At 38.2% G+C, this 20,884-nt stretch overlaps 1 protein-coding gene across 4 annotated transcripts in view; it reads left to right on the forward strand.

Moving 5' to 3' along the window:
* Window positions 1-20,884, forward strand: part of CDC42SE2 (CDC42 small effector 2) — a 181,350-nt gene that overhangs the window by 89,460 nt on the left and 71,006 nt on the right. For all 4 annotated transcript variants that reach the window (XM_064595866.1, XM_045870213.3, XM_045870212.3 and 1 more), the window contains one exon: window positions 17,114-17,196. The gene's annotated coding sequence lies outside the window, so the exon portion shown is untranslated. The remainder of the gene's footprint in view (window positions 1-17,113; window positions 17,197-20,884) is intronic.

The raw sequence follows: 20,884 nt of genomic DNA on the forward strand, positions 1-20,884 counted from the left end.
TGGAAATGAAATTTCCTTACAACTGTCCAGACCTATCCTCTGTAGTACCTGGAAAGTACCAAACCTTACACTGGGTTGAGGACCCTTGAGTTAAGGGACTAGCTTATCTTCTGCTTTAGTTGGCATTGTGTATTTATCCTTTTAACTAAATTACCTCCTTTTTAATTTTGTCTTGAAATCTTTGTTTTGACAGACAGCAAAACTGATCTTTGTGATGAAACCATTGTGGTTTTCATAGTACTCTATAGACCATTGAACATAGTCATCAGGACCTCATGGATGTGATTGCCAGTACAGAAATTAGAAAAAAAGAAAACTGATTATCTACCTTATAATTTAGGCCACGATAAGATCTTGATTTTCCAGAGTTGAGTATACAAGAGAAAACCTTAGAAATACTGGAAGAAAACATGAATCAGTATAAAAACTCTTGGGTGTGGGGAAACCTTCACAAGCCATCCAGCATATAGTAATCCCCCTTATCCATGGGGTATGCATTTCCAAGGCCCAAGTGGATGTCTGAAATCATGGATAGTAGTGAGCCATCTGTTACTATATTTTTTTATACATAAATACCTATGATAGAGTTTGATGTATCTAGTTAGGCACAGTAAGAGATTGATAACAGTATCTAATGATAGAAAAATTGTAACAGTTACTGTAATAAAAGTTATGTGAATGTGGGCTATGTCTCAAAAGAGCTTTTTTTTTTAAAGTTCATTTATTTATTTTAAAGATTTTATTTATTGAAATAAGTAGAGCAGGGGGAGGAGCAGAGGGAGAGGGACAAGCAGACTCCATACTGAGCATGCAGCCCGAGCCTGGGCTAGATCCTATGACGCTGAGATCATGACCTGAGCCGAAACCAAGAGTCAGATGCTTTAACCAACTGAACCACCCAGGTGCCTCCTTTTATTTATTTTTTAAAATAATCTCTACACCCAGTGTGGGGCTTGAACTCACCACCTCAAGATCAAGAGTCACATGCTTTTCCGAGTGAGCCAGCCAATCACCCCATCTTGATATATCTTACTGTGCTATACTCATTCTTCTTGTGATGATGTGAGATGAAAAAAGGCCTCTGTGATGAGTTGAAGTGAGGTGACCTACATAGGCACTGTAAAGTAATGTTAGGCTACTCTTGACCTGATCATAATTCAGTAGGCTCATGTGCTTGTGACTGTGGTTGACGGCGGGTAACTGAAACCAGGGATAAGGGGAAGACTACTGTACTTTTTCTCATTAAAAAAGTAAATCTCTGGGGAGTCTGGGTGGCTCTGTTGGTTGAGCGTCCTGCTCTTGTATTTGGCTCAAGTCAGGATCTGAGGGTTGTGAGCTTAAACCCCGCATTGGGCTCCCTGCTGTTCGTAGAGCCTGCTTAAGATTCTTTCTCTCCCTCTGCCATTGCCCCGCTTTAAAAACAACAACAACAAAAAACTCATAATTACTGTTTCATGGCCATAATTTTTTTAAAAATACAGAATCTTACCTGTTTCAGAAATACAATTTTAAAAATACAAGTAAAAGGTCAATATTCTCATTTATATCTAAGTTATCTTGCAAATTTCATGTATTTTCCCTTTTGCTTTTTTTTTTTTTTTTTTAAAGATTTTATTTATTTATTTGAGAGAGAGAGAATGAGAGAGAACACATGAGAGGGGATAGGGTCAGAGGACGAAGCAGACTCCCTGCCGAGCAGGGAGCCCGATGCGGGACTCGATCGCAGGACTCCAGGATCATGACCTGAGCCGAAGGCAGTCGCTTAACCAACTGAGCCACCCAGGCGCCCTTCCCTTTTGCTTTTAAGCTTGGAGAAACCTTTCAAAGAGGTGTTGTAATAAACATGACCCAGTACCCATAACCTTCCTGGTGATTCCTTTGCTAAGTTCAGGGGTTATTTGGCTCTTGGGAACAGACAGGTTGTACATACACAGGAGTGGGTGGAATTGAAATTGTTAGGGAAGCTGGCTCTTGTGTTCTCTTGGAATAAAGTACAGATCTTCCTCAACTTAAATGGGGTTATATCATAAGTTGAGAATATCCAGAATCTAAAAGGCATTTAATACACCTAACATACCAAACATCATCACTTAGCCTGCCTTACCTTATTCTCCAAACACTTGCATTAGCCTACAGTTGGGCAAAAAGCACTAATGAAAAGCCTACTTTATAATAAAGTGTTGAATATCTCATGCAATTTATTTAATGCCGAAAATGAAAACCAGAATGGTTGTAAGTGTATCTGTCATTTACCTTCAAGATAGCATGGTTGACTGGAAGCTGTGGCTCACCCCTGCGGCCCAACATCCCAAGAAAGTATTGTACCCCATGTCACTAGCCCAAGAAAATATCACAAGTCAGAATTTATGAAGTACAGTTTTTACTGAATGTCTATAGTTTTCTCACCATGGTAAAGTCAAAAAATCCTTAAATCAGGGACTGTCTGTATTGATTACTAAGCTGTTTTAAGATGAGGATCTTCATACTGAGTAGTAGTATATATACTTGTTAATTGGATATTTGAATGGTTGAACATAGTTATTTTTACAGTATATAGATAAATTTTAATAATATAAAAATGAGAACTTTTTTTTTTTTTAGGATTTTATTTACTTGACAGAGCACAAGCAAGGGTAGGGGCAGAGGGAGAGGGAGAAGCAGGAGAGCGAGAGGGAGAAGCAGGCTCCCCACTGAGCAGAGAGCCTAATGTGGGACTTGAACCCAGAACCCTGGGATTATGACCTGAACCGAAGGCAGATGCTTAACCGACTGAGCCATCCAGGCACTCCTGTTCTTTTTTTTTTTTTTTCCTGTAAATTATATCCCCCCTCCCCCGAGCAATTTGTCAGTGGCTACTTTGAGACCCTAGTGTGCCAGGGCCTGATTGAAATGCGTACTGAGTGCTCTGCAAGAGAATGACACAGTTTATCACATCTTAAGTCCTTAGGAAGGCAGTTGGGACAAATTAAATATGTATTGACTTTCTCAAAATAAGTTGAAATTTCAGCACCCTATGCATTTACCAGAAAAATACCACACTGAGTCACTCTTCTGGTGATTGAAAATGAACAGCTGGTAGAAGAAATCTCATGTTAATGATACTGTTACTGCGGGAGGGCCACTACGTAAAAGATGCAGAGACTCATCCTTTAAGTAATATTCAGAAACATCAGGAAGCGTTATCCTTCGGCAGATAGGCTGAAATAAATGGAGACATTCCTGGGTTCACAGATGAGTATATCAAATCTGGATCAAATTAAAATGTATTAATCTCATTTGACATAATATAGCTAATTAATACAGGACGAAGAGGACAAATTATTGATCAGTTTGGGAACTATTATTTTGCCTTAAAGGGAAGATATGTTGTCCCTTTTTATTATCAAATATGTTTTTCTTTTGTGGGATTAAATAAGAACATTGAGTTATTCAATAAATACTTAGCACCAGCTGTGTGCCAGGGACTTAGGTAGTAGGAGTTCATTGGAAACTAACATTGTCTTAATAGAGCTTACTTTCTAGTTGGTGAAGACAAGCAGTGAATGAGTGAAATATATAGCCAGATAACTTCAGGTGCTATGAGGAAAAATAAAACATGGGAGCAAGGTGGGGACTGTCAAGGTAGGGAACAGGAGATTGCAGTTATAAATAGGATGGCAAAGGAAGGGCTCAGTGGCAAGACAATAAAAAGACAACTGTTAGAGCATCATTTATGATAAATATTGGCAGCAACCTAAATATCCATCTACAGAGGATTAGTTAAATATATTATGATACACCTATATAGTGGAATACTGTATAGCAAATAAATATAAGTCAGGGCACCTCGGTGACTCAGTTGGTTAAGCTTTTGCCTTCGGCTCAGGTCATGATCCCAGGGTCCTGGGATCGAGCCCCACATCTGGCTCCCTGCTCAGCGGGGAGCCTGCTTCGCCTTCTCCCTCTGCCCCTCCCCACACCTCCTCCCCACTCATGCACATGTGCTCTCTTTCTCAAATAAATAAAAAATCTTAAAAAAAAATATAAGTCATACCTATAAGAATCATCTCAGATATAGGAAATAATAAAAATTAGGTATGGAATGATAAAAGGAGTATGCTACCATTATGTCTACTACAAAAATTTGTATATTTTATATATGTAATTTTATAAATGCATGGATTATCATTGGAAAGATACATAAGAAAATGTTAATAGTGCTTATCTTTGGTGTGGAGAACAGGATGATTGGTAGACAGAGTGAGGTGTAGTAGTTCAAATTCCGCCCAAGTGTCCATTGATAGATGAATGGAGAAAGAAGATGTGGTATATAGACCCAATAGAATATTACTTAGCCATAAAAAAGAATGAAGTCTTGCCATTTGCAACGATGTGGATGGAGCTAGAATATTATAGTAAGCGAAATAAGTCAGCCAGAGAAAGACAAATACCATATGATTTCACTCATGTGGAATTTAAGAAAAACAAAGAAAAGAGACAAACCAAAAAACTCTTAACTCAAGAGAACAAACTGATGGTTACCAGAGGGGAAGTGGGTGGGGGGATGGGTTAAATAGGTACAGGGGACTTAAAGGGGTGAGCAGTCAGTTAAGTATAGAATTGTTGAATCACTGTACTGTACACATAAAACTAATAAAGCACTGTATGTTAACTGTACCAAATTTAAAATAAAAAAATACTGAAAAAAAAAAAAAACCCAAACCAAAAAACTTTGAGTTCATTGAAAAAAATTCACATCCCATTTATTTTGTATTTATACTACTTAGTCAAAGTGAGCAAATACGGTGTAAAGTAAGAATGTAAGGACTGTTTGCCCAATTAGAAAGTGATGGAGGGGTGCCTGGGTGGCTCAGTCGTTAAGCGTCTGCCTTCGGTCATGATCCCAGGGTCCTGGGATCGAGCCCCCCATCGGGCTCCCTGCTCCGTGGGGAGCCTGCTTCTCCCTCTCCCACTGCTTGTGTTCCCTTTCTCGCTGTGTCTCTCTCTGTCAAATAAATAAAATCTTTAAAAAAAAAAAAAGGTGATGGAAAACGCATGTATTTATTATACCCAGTGGCCTAGATAGTGAATAAAATTGATAGTTAATAGAAACACGGACTCAATGCTATTGAGCTGGAGACCTTGTTGTTGACATCTTGGATGATGGATTGTAGGGATCATGATGGTAACATTTAGATTCGTGTGCTGTTTTTTCACTCTTCTAATCAAATGGAAGGTGTTCATTTCCTAGGGCTGCCACAATGAGGTACCATCACCTGAAATTTGCTGTCTCACCGTTCTGGAGTCTAGAAATCCAGAAATCCAAGGTGTCATCAAGGCCAGGCTCCCTCAGAAACCTGTAGGAATCCTTCTTTGCCTTTTCCTAGTTTCTGATGATTTACAGGCAGTCTCTGGCATTACTACCTTGCAGCTGCATAATTTACAATCTCTGCCTTCCTCATCATATAGCATTCTCCCTGTCTGTGTCTTCCCATGGCTGCCTTCTTATAAAGACACCAATTATAGTGGATTAGGGGCCCACCCCACTACAGTATGACTTCATTTTAACTAATTACATCTGCAACAGTCCTATTTCCATGTAAGGTCATATTCAGAGATAGTGGGGGGTACGTCTTCAACATGTCTTTTCTGGGGGCCAGTAGAGGGAAATGGACACAATTCAACCCCAAATAGAGGCTTGTTTCTTTCCTGTTACAGCCTTCCATATATACAAAACTGTTTTGTGAAGTTGTATGAAAAGATAAGTAATGTTTCACAATTTATTTTTAAAGACTCTTAATAGAAAAGTTTTTTCTATAAGGAGAGAAGATCTCATCTCTGAATCAAATCAAACTTAAGAGTGAAGTCTACTAAACGTTATGTTTTAATGAAAATACAGTATTTTTTTCTCTTAGTGTTGTAAAAGTATGAAGATTGTAAATAGTAGTGAGTTAGAGATGACACTGAATGACTAATTCATACTTTGTACTTGTTAATAAAGTCATACCATGAAGATAAATACCGCCTATTTTCTTGCGCTTTTGTGCTCATGTAAGGATGGCTTTTTCCAGATCAGTTTGACCTAAAGATAAAATTAAATATGGCAGCAGAGAGGACAGAGTATTTAGCTCCCTTCTTAGTTTTTCTTTTGTACCATGACCATTATAATTCTATAAAACATTAGGAAAACTTTAAAAATTCTTTCTCCCCTTTCTCTCTTCCTCATGTATAAATCAGAAGCCAAGTATTTGTTAGCCTACAAAGTCTTTTTAAAAGTTATTCCTTAAATACGCCTTTTTGATACCTTTTTATCCTTTGTGAAATGAGCATTCTATCTGAATAAACCTACCAGTTGTCATTTAGATTCCCTTCTGTGTCCCCCCCGCCCCCACTCAGGGTCAAAAAAAAAAAAAGGAAACTCTTAGCAGTCTTAAAGTGCTTTTTTCCCCTCTGAAATGTTCATTAATAGAGGAAAAACATGTATTCAGCTTTTTTATGAGTAATTCCTCTGACTTCTTTGTGAAACAGGCAGTTTTAAGATCTTAGATCTTAAGACATTATATTATGTTCTTAATAGGGTAGGCTAGGGTAATGTGCTTTAATTCAGCTGCCACCTAGTCATATTTAAAATATTTTATAAATTCAGGTATCATAGACTGTTAGAATTGATTTGGTCAGTAATTGCTTAGTCTAGCGTTATCTCAAATGCAGGAATCTTTTAATTTTTTTTGTTTCAAGTTTTCATTAAAATTCTAGTTAGTTAACATACGGTGTAATACTGGTTTCAAGAGTAGAATTTCGTGATTCATCACTTTACATATCACATCCCCACAAGTGCCTTCCTTGATTACCCATCACCCATCAAATGTAGGGATCTTTTTTTTTTTTTTTAAAGATTTTTATTTATTTGACAGAGACACAGCGAGAGAGAGAGAGAGAGAGAGAGAGAGAGAGCACAAGCAGGGGGAGTGGGAGAGGGAGAAGCAGGCCGCCCGCTGAGCAGGGAGCCCGATGCGGGGCTCGATCCCAGGACGCTGAGCTGAAGGCAGACACTTAACGACTGAGCCACCCAGGCGCCCCAAATGTAGGCATCTTTTTAGTGTTCCTTATTTTTAAAACCTTAAGGGAGTGTGAACTCACCACTTCTTTAGCCAACCCAGTATCTTTTGGAGGGCAGTTATACTTTATATGGTTCTTCCTTTTTTTAAAACAAAAATTGCCTTTCTGAAACGTCTATGTAATGGCTTTGGTTCCATCCTCTTTGATAACCCACAATAATGCTTCCTCTTTCTCAAACTGTATGCTTTGGCCTACACATATTTGAAGGCTGTCTTGTCTCCTCTGTTTTTTGCTGGGCTAAATCTCTAGTTCCCTTAACTCTTACATGACATCTTTTTCAGACTCCTCACCATTCAGCTCTTTGGATATATTCTTTTTCTAATTTTTTATTTTTTTAAAATTTGAGTATAGTTGACATACAACATTAACATTAGTTTGACGTGTACAGCAAAGTGATTCCCCTCTATGTTATTGTGTACTTCCCACAAGTCTAGCTACTGTCGCCGTATGATACTATTACAGTATCGTTGGTTGTATTCAAATGGCTATGCTTTTATTTCTGTGACTTACTCATCCCATGACTGTGTCCCTGTATCACCCACTCCCTTCGCCCACTTTGCCTGTCCCCCCCCATTACCTTGCCTCCCCTCTGACAAAAACCATCAGTTTGTTCTCTGTATTTATAGGTCTAATTCTGCTTTTTGTTTGCTTATTCATTTGGTTTTTTTATATTCCACATGAGTGAAATCATATGATATTTGTCTTTCTCAGTCTGACTTATTTTACTTAGCATAATACCCTCTGGGTCCATGCATGTTGTTGCAAATAGAACAATCTCATTCTTTTTTTAAGGGTGTGTAAATACCTTCTCCCATTCAGTAGTTTGCCTTTTTGTTTTGTTGACGGTTTCCTTTACTTTGCAACAGCTTTTTATTTTGATGAATTCCCAGTAGTTTATTTTTGCTTTTGTTTCCATTGCCTGAGGAGACATGTCTAAAAAATGTTGTTAGGGCCAGTGTCAGAGAAACTACTGGTTGTGTTCTCTTCTGGGATTTTTATGGATTCCTGTCTCACATTTAGATCTTGAATCCATTTTGCGTTTACTTTAGGTATGGTGTAAGAAGGTGGTCCAGGTTCCTTCTTTAACACACAGCTGTCATATTTTCCCAGCACTGTTTGTTGAAGAGGCCATCTTTCCCCCATTGTACATTCTTGCTTCCTTTGTCATAGATTAATTGACCATATAGGTGTGGTTTATTTCTGGCTTTGTATTCTCTTCCATTGATCTGTGTGTCAGTGTCGGTGTCAGTACCATACTCTTTCGATTACTACAACAAGGTGGTGTATCTTAAAATCTGGGATTGTGATACCTCAGCTTTGTTTTTCCTTTCCTGGTTGTGTTCTGGTTTATAAAAATGTCTCTTAGGATCTGGTACCCAAAACAGATGCCATATTCCTCAACATGTGAATCTGAAATTATAGGCCTAAGTTACTTTTCATGATGTGGAGGTGCAAGCAGGATTGGTAACTTCTGCAATGTAAGTGCCCTGAAGGGAAGGTACCTGATACACTGGAAGAGCACCTAATATAGATTTGCGGGTTGGGGAAGCTTCCTGAAGGAAGTGATGGCCATATCAAGTTCTGAAGAGTACGCCAGGCAGAGGTGGACAAGTGTGATGCCCTGTAGTCATGAGAGGGAGAACCTGGTGTTTCATGAAACAGAATGAAATTGAAAATGGCTGGATGATGACACAGTTATGGGGCATTGAGTGGAAGAGGCAGTAAATGATGTTCAAGGGAAAACTGGGGAGCACGTCATAAAGGCCCTTAGAAATTGTATTAACTGAACTGTTCCTGAGGATAATAGTGAATCATTAGTGGCACTTTTAAGTAAAAAAAAAAGCAAACACCACCAACCATCCCATTTTAGAAGGATCATTCTGTCCCAAATGCCAACGAATTGGAGGGTTTGAGATGTGCCAGGAGATCACTTAACAGCTATAATGGTAATTTTTAGATATAATGGTGGTGCCCAGGCCTTGACCAGTGGCTTTTGGGTTGGAAAGAAACAGACTGGAATAGTTCAGAGAATTCCGTTGTTGTTTGGCTGTAGTGGGGAGGGATGGAAAGGTAGGAGTCAAGGATTTGGTTTGAGAAACTGGGTAGATGAGAGAATTTAATGAAAATCATTTGAATGGGGAGGGGGCGCCTGAGTGGCTCATTTGGTTAGACGACTGCCTTGGCCTCAGGCCATGATCCCAGGGTTCTGGGATCAAGCCCCATATCCGGCTTCCTGCTCAGCAGTGAGCCTGCTTCTCCCTTTGCCTGCTGCTCCCCCCCCCCCCGCCACTTGTGCACGCTCATGCTCTCTCTCTCTCTGTCAAATAAATAAATAGAACATAAAAAAAAAAAAATCAGGGGCGCCTGGGTGGCTCAGTTGTTAAGCGTCTGCCTTCGGCTCAGGTCATGATCTCAGGGTCCTGGGATCGAGCCCCGCATCGGTCTCCCTGTTCCGCGGGGAGCCTACTTCTCCCTCTCCCACTCCCCCTGCTTGTGTTCCCTCTCTCGCTGTGTCTTTCTCTGTCAAATAAATAAAATCTTTAAAGAAATAAAAGAAAAAAATCATTTGCATGGGATTGGAATAGAGGAGTGCTGGGGAAGAAGTGAGGTTCAGTTAAGCCTGAGACAGAGATAGCACATGCAGGTGGGGTGTACTATATGCATTTGGTTATGTGAGGCTGAACTGAAAGACATCTAGGCTGGAGAACTTTGGACTTTAGATAGAGCTTGACTGGGAAAGTAGGTTTGGCTGTCATCAGTATACATATGGTAGCTGAACTTAGGAGAGTGATCTGAAATAATTTAGAGCATTGGTACAGTGAAAGAGGAGGGCACAGGCCAAAACTCTTAAAGAACTGTGACCTTATTATATTTTAGCTAAACACCTTTGGTGTTTTTGATGGGATTATTTGGGAACCAGCAAAAAGAAAGAAATCAGGGCTGCTTTAATTTATTTAGTAGAAACCCACCAAAATTGTTTGATTGGAGGAGTGAAAATGGTTCTTAAAATATCTCCCTTAGTCAGCTCTCAGTGTCTAAAATTCATATTATTAGAGGTTCTCTACTTTGGGGTAAGGCATTGTTTCTAAAGGAGTTACCTGTTAAAATGTAGATGTCCCTAAAGACAGCTAAAATACTAATTGGTGGTGGTGATATTTTTAGGTCAGTAGGTTTTTTTCTGGAATTCACACTGAAGGGACAGATAGGAATTTGAGAAAGATGAGGCTTGGGAAACATGACATTGTTAGGAGTATGGGGCACAGACCTGGATTTGTGCATTGAGGTTACCAAGCACCTGGATAAAGAGATAAGGAGAGTGAGAGCCAGAGACTGTGTGTGTGTGTGTGTGTGTGTGTGTGTGTGTGTGTAAAATGGGGAAGGTGAGTTGGAGAGCAAAGAGGTAATGTCATTAAAAAGACGTAAGAGAACATTTGAAAAGATAAAGAACTAAATAAATGGAAAATCCTGAAAGTATTTCAGTTATAAATTAGGGCAACCATGTAATTTATCATCTAAACTAGGACATATTGAGAAAATTTATTATCTAAACTGGGACATACTGAGATAGGGGACTGACTTCTGAGTAATTACATTGTGAAAACTTGCATAAACTGGGGCTATCATTAGCAAGTAAGAACAAATGGTCACTGTAGTTATAATGTGCTTATTTTAATATAGTGTAATAAAATAGTATCAGTTTTTAGCTACCATGTGCCAAGCATTGTACTAGCTATGCACTTGATACATCTTAATTACATTCTTAAAATAATCCTCTGAGGTAATTGGCTGTTGTTTTTATTTATAGTTGATGAAACCAAATCTCAGGGAAGTTGGCCTACAGTTCTCCGTGGCAGTCAGACTTGGACACAATGAAGTGATACAAACAAAATCCAAGTAAACTCTTAAACACTACATTGTACTGCAGTGGCTGTGGGTGTGCATCTGTATTTAAAAATGCCCTTTGACTTGCTCAGAAAATTACTCTCGTCATATTACATCATGTATTAAATCCCATTCCCCTTCTGATAGTCATTTATCTGAAGGCTTACTTTGTGCCAGACTACATTATCTAGGCATTTTATGTGTATTAACATAATTTAAACTCATGATAGCCTTATGAATTATTTCCTTTTTATAGTTTAGGAAGTTGAGGCATGGTGAGTGACTTGTCTAAACTCAACATATTTAGTAAGTGGCAGAGCCAGAATTCATGCTCTGACAGACTCCAGAGCCTGTTTTCTTAATTGCTCTCCTCTACTGCCTCCTCTGGTCCATGTTCTTTATGTGGACCTGTCTTCATTTCTCTTGGGAGTGGGTTTGTTTTGGTGCCTGGTAAGTGTATATAAGAAAGTTTCCACAGTGTTTCCAAAGTGGTTGTACAACTTTGCATTCCCACTGGTAGTGCATCTTTATTACCACGTCCCAGCCTTTTCCACCAGTTTTGAAACTCTGGTAGTTAGAAATACATTCATTCTCCCTGTTTAAAAGTTTTGCCTCATTCACAGCTATTCATGTATATACTGTCATTTCTGTCCATTTCTGTAACCCTACCACGTCCTACGCTTTTGGGTCCAGGAACGTTAACAGCACCAGTGAACAGTAGCTAGAGGCAAAATGGCTTGAATCTCTAATAGTATCACCATTGGCTAGGATATTATTGCCCAGATAACTTTTCACTTAAACTGTGTAACTGCATGGTTATATGCCTTTCTTTACAGTGTACTTAAGGAGGAAATAAATGGTAGTGATTTATTACAGTGCTAATAGGTTTTATAGTATATTGATTAGTTTAGAATTTGGGGGCAAATTTCTTTACTTTTTTCAGTGTGTAAAATGAAGAAATTGAACTAGATTTCTCATAGATCTTTATTGTTCTTGCCAGATCTGTATTTCTTTGGGAAGAAAGAAAGAATTAGCATTTGACTTAAATGAGCAAGGAGATGGAACACATACTTAGTACGTATTTTTCTTTCAGTATCAGAGTAATTTAATAGGGTCAAGGCCTGGTAATTTAAGCCATTATTCATTGAGGAAAAGTGGAAACTAAACAGAAATGTTACTGTAAGACTTAAGGCTTTAGCTTCTTGTAGTTTGACCGGCTTAAACCTAAGACTTTTGAATTGCAGTGGATTTGGGCACTTAAAAATAGATTTTTATTTTTAAATTCATAAGAGCATCTGAGGGTTGCAAGGAATCATAAAGCTGGTCTAGATCAGCTATCTGGTATTTTCAGATCGCTGCTGTAATACTCCGACTGCTGATGATAGGTATCCGAAGGCAGGACGTTCCCTTTGAGGCAACAGTGACTCAGAAAGATGTTCTAATATGTGGAAAATAGAGCCTCTGCTCATTCATTCTAGTTGTGCCATTTGTGCTGATGCAGAACTAGCATGATTTTTCTCTGTGACTGCCCTAAAAGTATTCTAAGGTAGCACTACTAACTCATTTCTCTAAAGATGAAGCCCTTTTTTCATAGCAGTGTGATGGAACTGAGACTGTTAACTTGGAGAATACATATCTCTGGATAGAGATGGGCTTACACACTTCTGATATTATCTAAAATAAAATTTAATGATTAAATTCAGCTGAAGAAATAATGTAATTTTCTGTTATCAGTATAAATAATAGGCAGATGGGGATAGAGGTGCCATTTAATATGTAAAAAGCACCAAGCCATGTCAGCAGTTAACAATTAAAATGGATCTGATTTGATGATTTCTTCATTAATTCTAAGCAGAATGTGAAATACGGTATAGTAGTGATACTGGGATGAATGCTAATAAAATTACTATATTAAAATGTTTTTGGTTGACAGTGAAAAAAACTTTTTTTATCTAATTCCTACCAAATGTAATGAAAGCCTGGGGTACGTTGTGGACTGCAGTTGAATGAGTAATAATGAAATCCACTAAATTTTCTTTTTGCCCATGCTGAATTATATGGGGTTAGCTAGAGTGCAATTTTTGGCATATGCTTTCTTTGTGATCGGTAATTATGGTTTTGATCTTTAACATTGAGATAATATACTTTTCAATGGAATTATTTTTCAGAAAAAAAGATAGTGGCTGTGATTTTCATAGTTACTGCATTGAAAGGGTCTTGCTTTTCATATTAATCAGTTTTGCTTTCAGTTATTAATATGCAATGAATTTGATTTAAAATTAACTGCACATATTTAAGTGTTCAGTTTAATAAATTTTGAAGTTTTTATACCTGTGAAATTATCTCTACAATCAAGATAATGAAAATATCTGGCACCTCCAAAAGGTTTTTTTTCAGCCATTTGTGGGTCTTTTTGTCCACCATCCTCTGTTCCCAGGCAATCAACTGAATTGCTTTCTATCCCTAGAGATTCTAGAGTTTTGCGTGTATGAATTCTACAGAATATACTCTTGGTGTGGCTTCTTAGCATAATTATTTTGAGATACATCCATGTTAAATAGTGTATAATAGTTCATTATTTTTCTTAAAAGTAGTAAAATATTGAATGGCTTTACCACACTTAGTTTATCGATCCACCTCTTGATGGATAATTGGGTTGTTTCCACTTTTGGGTATTAAAAATAAAGGTGCTAAGAACAGTCTTTTGTGAACATAGACTTTCATTTCTGTTAGGCAAGACCTAGGAATAGCTGGCTTGTATGTTAAGTGTGTGTTTAATTTTTTAAGAAACTGCCAAACTGTATTCTAAAGTGGTTCTACCATTTTACATTCTCATCAATAGCATATGATCATTCCACTTGCTCCATATCCTTGCCAATGTTTGTATTTTCCTAATGAATGATAATGTTAAGGTATATTTTCATGTCCTTATCTGCTGTGTGTACATCATTCGTGAGTATGTTAAAATCATTTGTTCCTTTTTATTTTTTTATTTTTTAAAAGATTTTATTTATCTGACAGAGACACAGTGAGAGAGGGAACACAAACGGGGGAGTGGGAGAGGGAGAAGCAGGCTTCCCGCTGAGCAGGGAGCCCGATGTGGGGCTCAGTCCTGGGACTCTGGGATCACGGTCTGAGCCGAAGGCAGGCACTTAATGACTGAGCCACCCCGGCGCCCCCATTTGTTCCTTTTTAAAATTGGGTTTTCTTGGGCGCCTGGGTGGCTCAGTTGGTTGGGCAACTGCCTTCGGCTCAGGTCATGATCCTGGAGTCCTGGGATGGAGTCCTGGGATCGAGTCCCACATTGGGCTCCCTGCTCAGCAGGGAGACTGCTTCTCCCTCTAACCCTCCCCCCTCTCATGCTCTCCTCTCTCATTCTGTCTCTCACATAAATAAATAAAATCTTTAAAAATAAAATGGGGCTTTCTTAATGAGTTTTGAGCATCTTTCTTGTATTCTTTCTGAATATAAGTCCATTTTCAGATCATGAGATTTGCCTCTCTTTTTTTTTTTTAGCATGTGTGTTGTCTTTCGTTTTGTTAAGTGTCTTGCAGATAGCAGAAATTAGTAATTTTGATGAAGTCCTGTTTGTCACTTTTGTCTTTTACCTGTCATGCTTTTGTGTTTTATCTAAGAAATTTTTGTCTAAGACCACAAAAAATTTCTACTATGTTTTCTTTGTGGAATTTTATAGTTTTAGGTTTTACCTTTAGGTCTGTGATTGATTTTGAGTTAATTTTTATATGTGGCACAAGGTGTGGACATCCAGTCATTCCAGCTCCATTTGTTGAAAAGGTTCTCCCTTTCCCCACTGAAGTAGTGCCTTTGTAGCAAGGTTTATTTCTGGACTGTCAATTTTGTTTTCTTGATCTGTCTCTTTTCAGTACCACACTGTCTTGATATTTGCAGTTTTATAACAAATCTTGAAGTCAGGTAGTATAAGGCTTCCAATATTAATTATCTTTGAAGTTGTTTTGGCCATTCTAGCTCATTTGCATTTCCATGTGAATTTTAGAATCAGCTTCTCAATTTCTACAAAAGCTGCTGGGATTTTGATTAGAAATGCGTGGAATCTTTTGCTCAAATTGGAGAGAATTGACATGTTAAGATCATTGAATTTTGAACATAGTGTATCTCTCCATGTATTTGTCATTGTTACACGTCATTTGATAATTTGTAATTCATATTTTCCAGTGGTAATATTTCCAAAAGTGGATTTTTTGATTGTTCTTTGAACAGTTCTATAGAAACAGTTGATTTTTTAATTCTAGCCATCTCTTTTCTTAATTTTGTTTTCAGATGAAGCATAGCATCCTAGTTCATTGTTAGTTTAGATTGGAAGAAACATGTAAGCTTACAAAATGTAATGTGTCAGTATCTTTCAAGGAGTGATTGGTATTATCCCCAGTATTTTGTCTTCATTTTTTAAAAAACAAGATTATTTATTTGAGAGAGAGCGAGCTGGTGGAAGGGCAGAAGGAAAGAACCTCAAGCAGACTCCCCGCTGAGCACAAAGCCCCACGTGGGGCTTGATCTCACGGCCCTGAGATCATGACCTGAGCCAAAATCAAGTCAGACACTTAATTAACTGAGCCACCCAGGCACCCCATTTTTTTAAAAGTAATCTCTACACCCAGTGTGGGGCTCGAACCTACAACCCCGAGATCAAGAGTTGCATGTTCTACCTACTGAGCCATTCAGGCACCCCGTCTTCATTTTTTTTTTTTTTTAAGATTTTATTTATTCATTTGAGACACAGAGAGAGAGAGAGAGAGAGAGAAAGCATGAGCAGGGAGAGAGGCAGAGGGAGAGGGAGAAGCAGGCTCCTCGCTGAGCCAGGAGCCCGATGTGGGGCTCGATCCCAGGACTCTGGGATCATGACCTGAGCCTAAGGCAGATGCTTAATGATCAGAGCCACCCAGGTGCCCCCGTTTTCATTTTTTTAATGAAATATTAATATTCTTCATAATATGGAACCTTGAAACTTCAAACTACTATTACTTAAATGGTTGAATTTGTAGGTAATTTCAGGAAAGTAATTCTGATGGAGGCATTGTTATTTGTTTTTATGGGATTCTGAGATTTCATTCAAATTACATATTTTAGAGAATCAATTACCTTGGTATTGGTTTTGGGAGAATGAAGGAAAGTATATGATAAGGACTTTGAGGTTTGAGGCTTATGCACATGAATCACATTGCAGCTTTCGGAGATGGAGAAAACTGAGAAAGCAATGAATTTGGGATTTTCATTTCAGCTTGGACATGATTTAGGCCTGTTTGTTGACTGTGTTAAGTGCTTATATGTTTATTTGGAGGCTTATAAATGAAGAAATATATCTTAGGAAAAAAAAATATTTCTTAGGTCAAAAATAGGTCTGAGGTCACACAGCTAGTAATCGCAGAATTAGAACTCAAACCTAGGGCCTGCTGACTCCAAAATCAATGTAGTCATTAGCCCTATACTATATTGTATTGTCAAGGCAGAAAAACATGCTTGGCTTTGATAGTAATTAATGTTCCCTGTGAGCTATTATAAAAATATAGCAGAGTTTGCAAAGTCAGATGCCAGCAGGATCCAGACAGATAACTGAGTTGTGTTATGAGAGAGTGATGACATCTGCAGGCAACTGCAAAGCCTGTGACCCACCCAAAGGATTAGCTGCTAATCAGCTCCAGCAGATTGTTACCATGTGGGAATGTGGGCCCATTACCGCTAGATCTTCTAATTTTTTTTTTTCCCCCAAGAGAGGTCAGAAATCTTGATTTCCATGTTGAGTCTTCTTCTGATTTATAAATGTAGGCAGCTGTCCTTTAACATGAGTGTAGGTCAACCTTATTTGTGTCCACCACACATAAATGTGTGTTGGATTCTACCCAGTGGGCAACTTCTGCTAAGAGTTGTATCTGGTATTCTGTGGACACAACAATACATTTATATGATGTGAAAGGGTGGTAACCGTGTAATAAGCACTTAGCCTTTGAAATGCAAGTTGCTTAGTTTGAACATGGGGTTTATTGAATCTGGTATTTAAGTTCAGTTTTCTTATGGATCAGTTAATATAGATGGGGGAGGAGGGAATTGTTCCCTGTAGCCTTTTGCTTCCTAATTGCATGCTTTCATTTGCACATAGGGCCAGTTGCGAGTTTGTGGACGTTTGACTGAAACCTGGAACCCAAATGAGAAGAAACCTTCAAGGAACAACTTCTATTGACAGTGAGTCTGTAGTCATCTGTATGCATAATATGGAATGTTCTCAACCCAGAGATAGCTAAATGGGTGACTCCATTGACAAGGAGTGGTGAGTCTGACTGTCCCCACTGATAATTAACTAAATCCTTTTCATAAAAAGAGAACTCCTCCTCCTCCATTCTTAGCATTTACTCTCTGTTGAATAGTAAATTAATTTTTGTATTACAGAGAATGACAGCAGTGCAGTTTAGGAAAGTTCCTTGTCCCTAACAGTGTATTTAGTGTATGGTTGCAGTTTGACTTTTTTTATTCAGTTAGGCACATCCTTTGTCATTGTATTTTTCTCTTTTATTTCTTTGCCTAATTATACCATCTTCCAAGGCCTGTCTTCTTGAAATATTCAGCCTAACATTAAAATGATGGTCATGATAATTAACAGCATCTACTCTAATCTTGGTTAATGGTAGGTGCCCTTGCCTTGGGAATCATTTTAGGAATAGATCCAGTTTTGGCGACTGAGTAATAGAAGGGAAGTCTGTAAGAGGATTCTGGGAAAGGTTTTCTTGGTTTTGAGAAAGAAGGAAAAAGTTGATCCCTCTACTCCCTAGAGGTGGTTTTATCTGGATGGGACATCTGGAACTGCTGTAGCCATTTTGCTACTAGCCTGAAAGTGATGCCCTTATGTAAAGTAAGGCAGACTCAAGAGAACGGCAGAGAAGTAGAACTGGGGCTCCATGTAATGTATGTAGAATCACCCTAACTGTGGATTTCTTGTGATGTGAGATAACAAATTTCCTTAATGTTAAGCAGTTTTGCCCTTAGGTTTTCTATTACTGGCTGTAGAAATCCTCTCATTTGATTTCTCCTCTTCCTGATTACCCATTGTCTTTAGTGTCTCATTCATTTATTTCTCCTTGATTATGTTCTGTGCTGTCCAGTAATGCTGCTTTGTATATGTTGCTTTTGAGGCATATTGTAAACTTTGTGAAGTTTTTTTTTTTTTTTTTTAGATTTTATTTATTTATTTGACAGAGAGACAGCAGGAGAGGGAACACAAGCAGGGGGAGTGGGAGAGGGAGAACCAGGCTTCCAGCTGAGCAGGGAGCCCGATGCGGGGCTCGATCCCAGGACCCTGAGATCATGACCTGAGCCGAAGGCAGATGCTTAACAACTGAGCCACCCAGGCGCCCCAAAACTTTGTGAAGTTAAGGGCTCTGTTTATATCTCTCCTCTAATACCAGTACTGTCTTCTTAATAAAGCCATCAGTGCATATTTACTGAATTGAATTGTTTGAACAGTTGAGTATTTGAAAAACCAATCTACAGAATTGAACAATTAGAGATTCTTTCCTTCTTTTCTTTCTTTACTTTCTTCTTTTTCTTTTTCTTTCTTTCTTTCTCTCTCTCTCCCCCTCCCTCCTCCTTTCTTTCCGTCCCTCCCTCTCCTTCCTTCCTTCCTCTCTCCTTCCTTCCTTTTCTTTTTCTTTTTCTTTCTCTTTCCTTCTTTCTTTCTGTCTTTCTTTCTTTCTTTCTCTCTCTCTCTCTCTTTTCTTTTCTTTCTTTCTTGTTTTATTTATTTCAGAGAAGGGGGAAGGGCAGAGAGGGAGAGAGGGAATCTTAAGTAGACTTCCCCGCTCATGAAATGAGCCAAAACCAACTGACGGAACCACCCAGGTGCCCCTACAGAGATTTTCTTTTAGTTCAAATCCTTTTCTTTAACCACACTGCTTCCCTGCAGGATTATAAATGAAGTTTGGCTTTTAAGATGATTATTGTATAACACATATTCAGGTGGTTAGTTCTACTCTAAAAAAATGGTGCTCATATTTTGTCTTTTGCTTTTCTTTGACTTTACTGTTAATATCAGATCTTTTCCTATATATTTGATTACTGGCTTTCAGTGTAATAAATTTCACTATTCTCTGGCGTAAAAACAGGATAGTTTATGTTCTATTTTCTCTGCTCATTATAGGAATAAGGGACATAAAAAGTAAGAAACATCGTAATTCAGAAATAATTAGTATTTGACTTTGAAATGCACATTCAGAAAAAGTCTCCCTAAGGTGTACATCTTTGATCTGCTCTTAGGACCTAGTTGTGTGTCTTTGTGTGTGTGGGGGTAGGTTTCATGGTGAATCTAGTACCTTGTAAGAGGAGTCTTGAGTTACAGGATGGATTATTTAGTCACTTCTATTTTAAGGCTCTATGAAACAAAAACACTTTTTTTCCTAACTCAAGCTAATCATGTACTCTTCACTATTTAAATTCTACTGTTGTGATCTTGAAAAAGTTGGATGTAAACCTCTTTTGCTTTGAGAAAATATATGGTGTTGGTTTCTGTTGTGTTAAAAAGGAAAATCGTAAAGCCTGTGGGTAATTTTGTAAGACATTTTGAGTTAATTTTTTTTTCCTTGATGGGTTGTCATTAAAGTTTGGGGGAATAACTTTTTAAGAAGGTAGTGAAAGTTGTATGATATGCTTAACCTATCAATTTTAATTCAGTAATACCATTCAGTAATATTAGAAGTTGAAATCACTGAGGTCAACTGTAATGTACTTTATTTCATAAATACTACGAAGAGTTTGTTAGAATGGAACATGTGCCCTAACCCAAGGCAGTCACAGTAGGCATGTGATCTCAGGTAGATGAATCAGAATGATCTTAGGCTATTTGCTAGGAATGCTAGGATAAAGGCACTTATTTATTTTTTGGCTGAATTTCAACAGAAATCAAAATGTACTCATTAAACTCCTGGAAGCTACCTTCTGACCATAAAAGGAAACCAGTTGAATAAGAAGCAAACACTGAAGGAAACCAGTTGAGTAAGAAGCAAACACTGAAGGAGTAGAACAGAGAAAAACCATGCCCTGACCACTAGATCCAGTCTTCCCTGAAGATAGTATACTTCTAGACTTTATTTAGTTTACATGAGCCATTAAATTCAGTTTAGTCCAGTTGGCTTTGGATTTTATGTTTCATGTATATGAAACTGTCTTAACTGATAGATCTTTTATTCTAAACTATATAATGATAACTCAAGGGACTTAATGAAACTTGAATTGTGAATTAGGCAAATAAGTCTCTGATAATGCAGTCCATTATCAGGTTTGTAAGGTGGCAGAAAAGGCCATTCATTGATTGATTACAAGGATTCAAGTATTAAGTAGAAGAGTTAAGGTGGTAAATAAATACATAGTCCATGCCATTGCTAAGTAGTTTATTGTTAACTGGAATAGGCTATCATGATGATAGTAATCCTACTATATACTAGTAGGATTATTAACTGAGATTAATAAACTCTTACTAGGGGCGCCTGGGTGGCTCAGTCGTTAAGCGTCTGCCTTCGGCTCAGGTCATGATCCTGGGGTCCTGGGATCGAGCCCCACGTCGGGCTCTCTGCTCGGCGGGAAGCCTGGTTCTCCCTCTCCCACTCCCCCTGCTTGTGTTCCCTCTCTCGCTGTGTCTCTCTCTGTCAAATAAATAAAATCTTTAAAAAAAAAAAAAAAAAAAAACTCTCACTAGGCAAGATGAGAGTTGTAGAGGAAAAGGAGTATCCATCATCTCTTGTGATTAGCTCTTTGGTGGAGACGCCTACTGAACCCCTGCTACCTCTGAAGCTGGTAAAACAATTGTGGGGAACCTGGAATTGGCAATCTTTAAAAAATATATATAAATTATTCATTTTTTCCTAATAAAGCATTAGAAAAATGT

This window comes from Mirounga angustirostris, unplaced genomic scaffold, assembly GCF_029215605.1.
Source record: "Mirounga angustirostris isolate CCGP_5_RB_7025 unplaced genomic scaffold, mMirAng1.0.hap1 SCAF_7, whole genome shotgun sequence".
NCBI lineage: Eukaryota > Metazoa > Chordata > Mammalia > Carnivora > Phocidae > Mirounga > Mirounga angustirostris.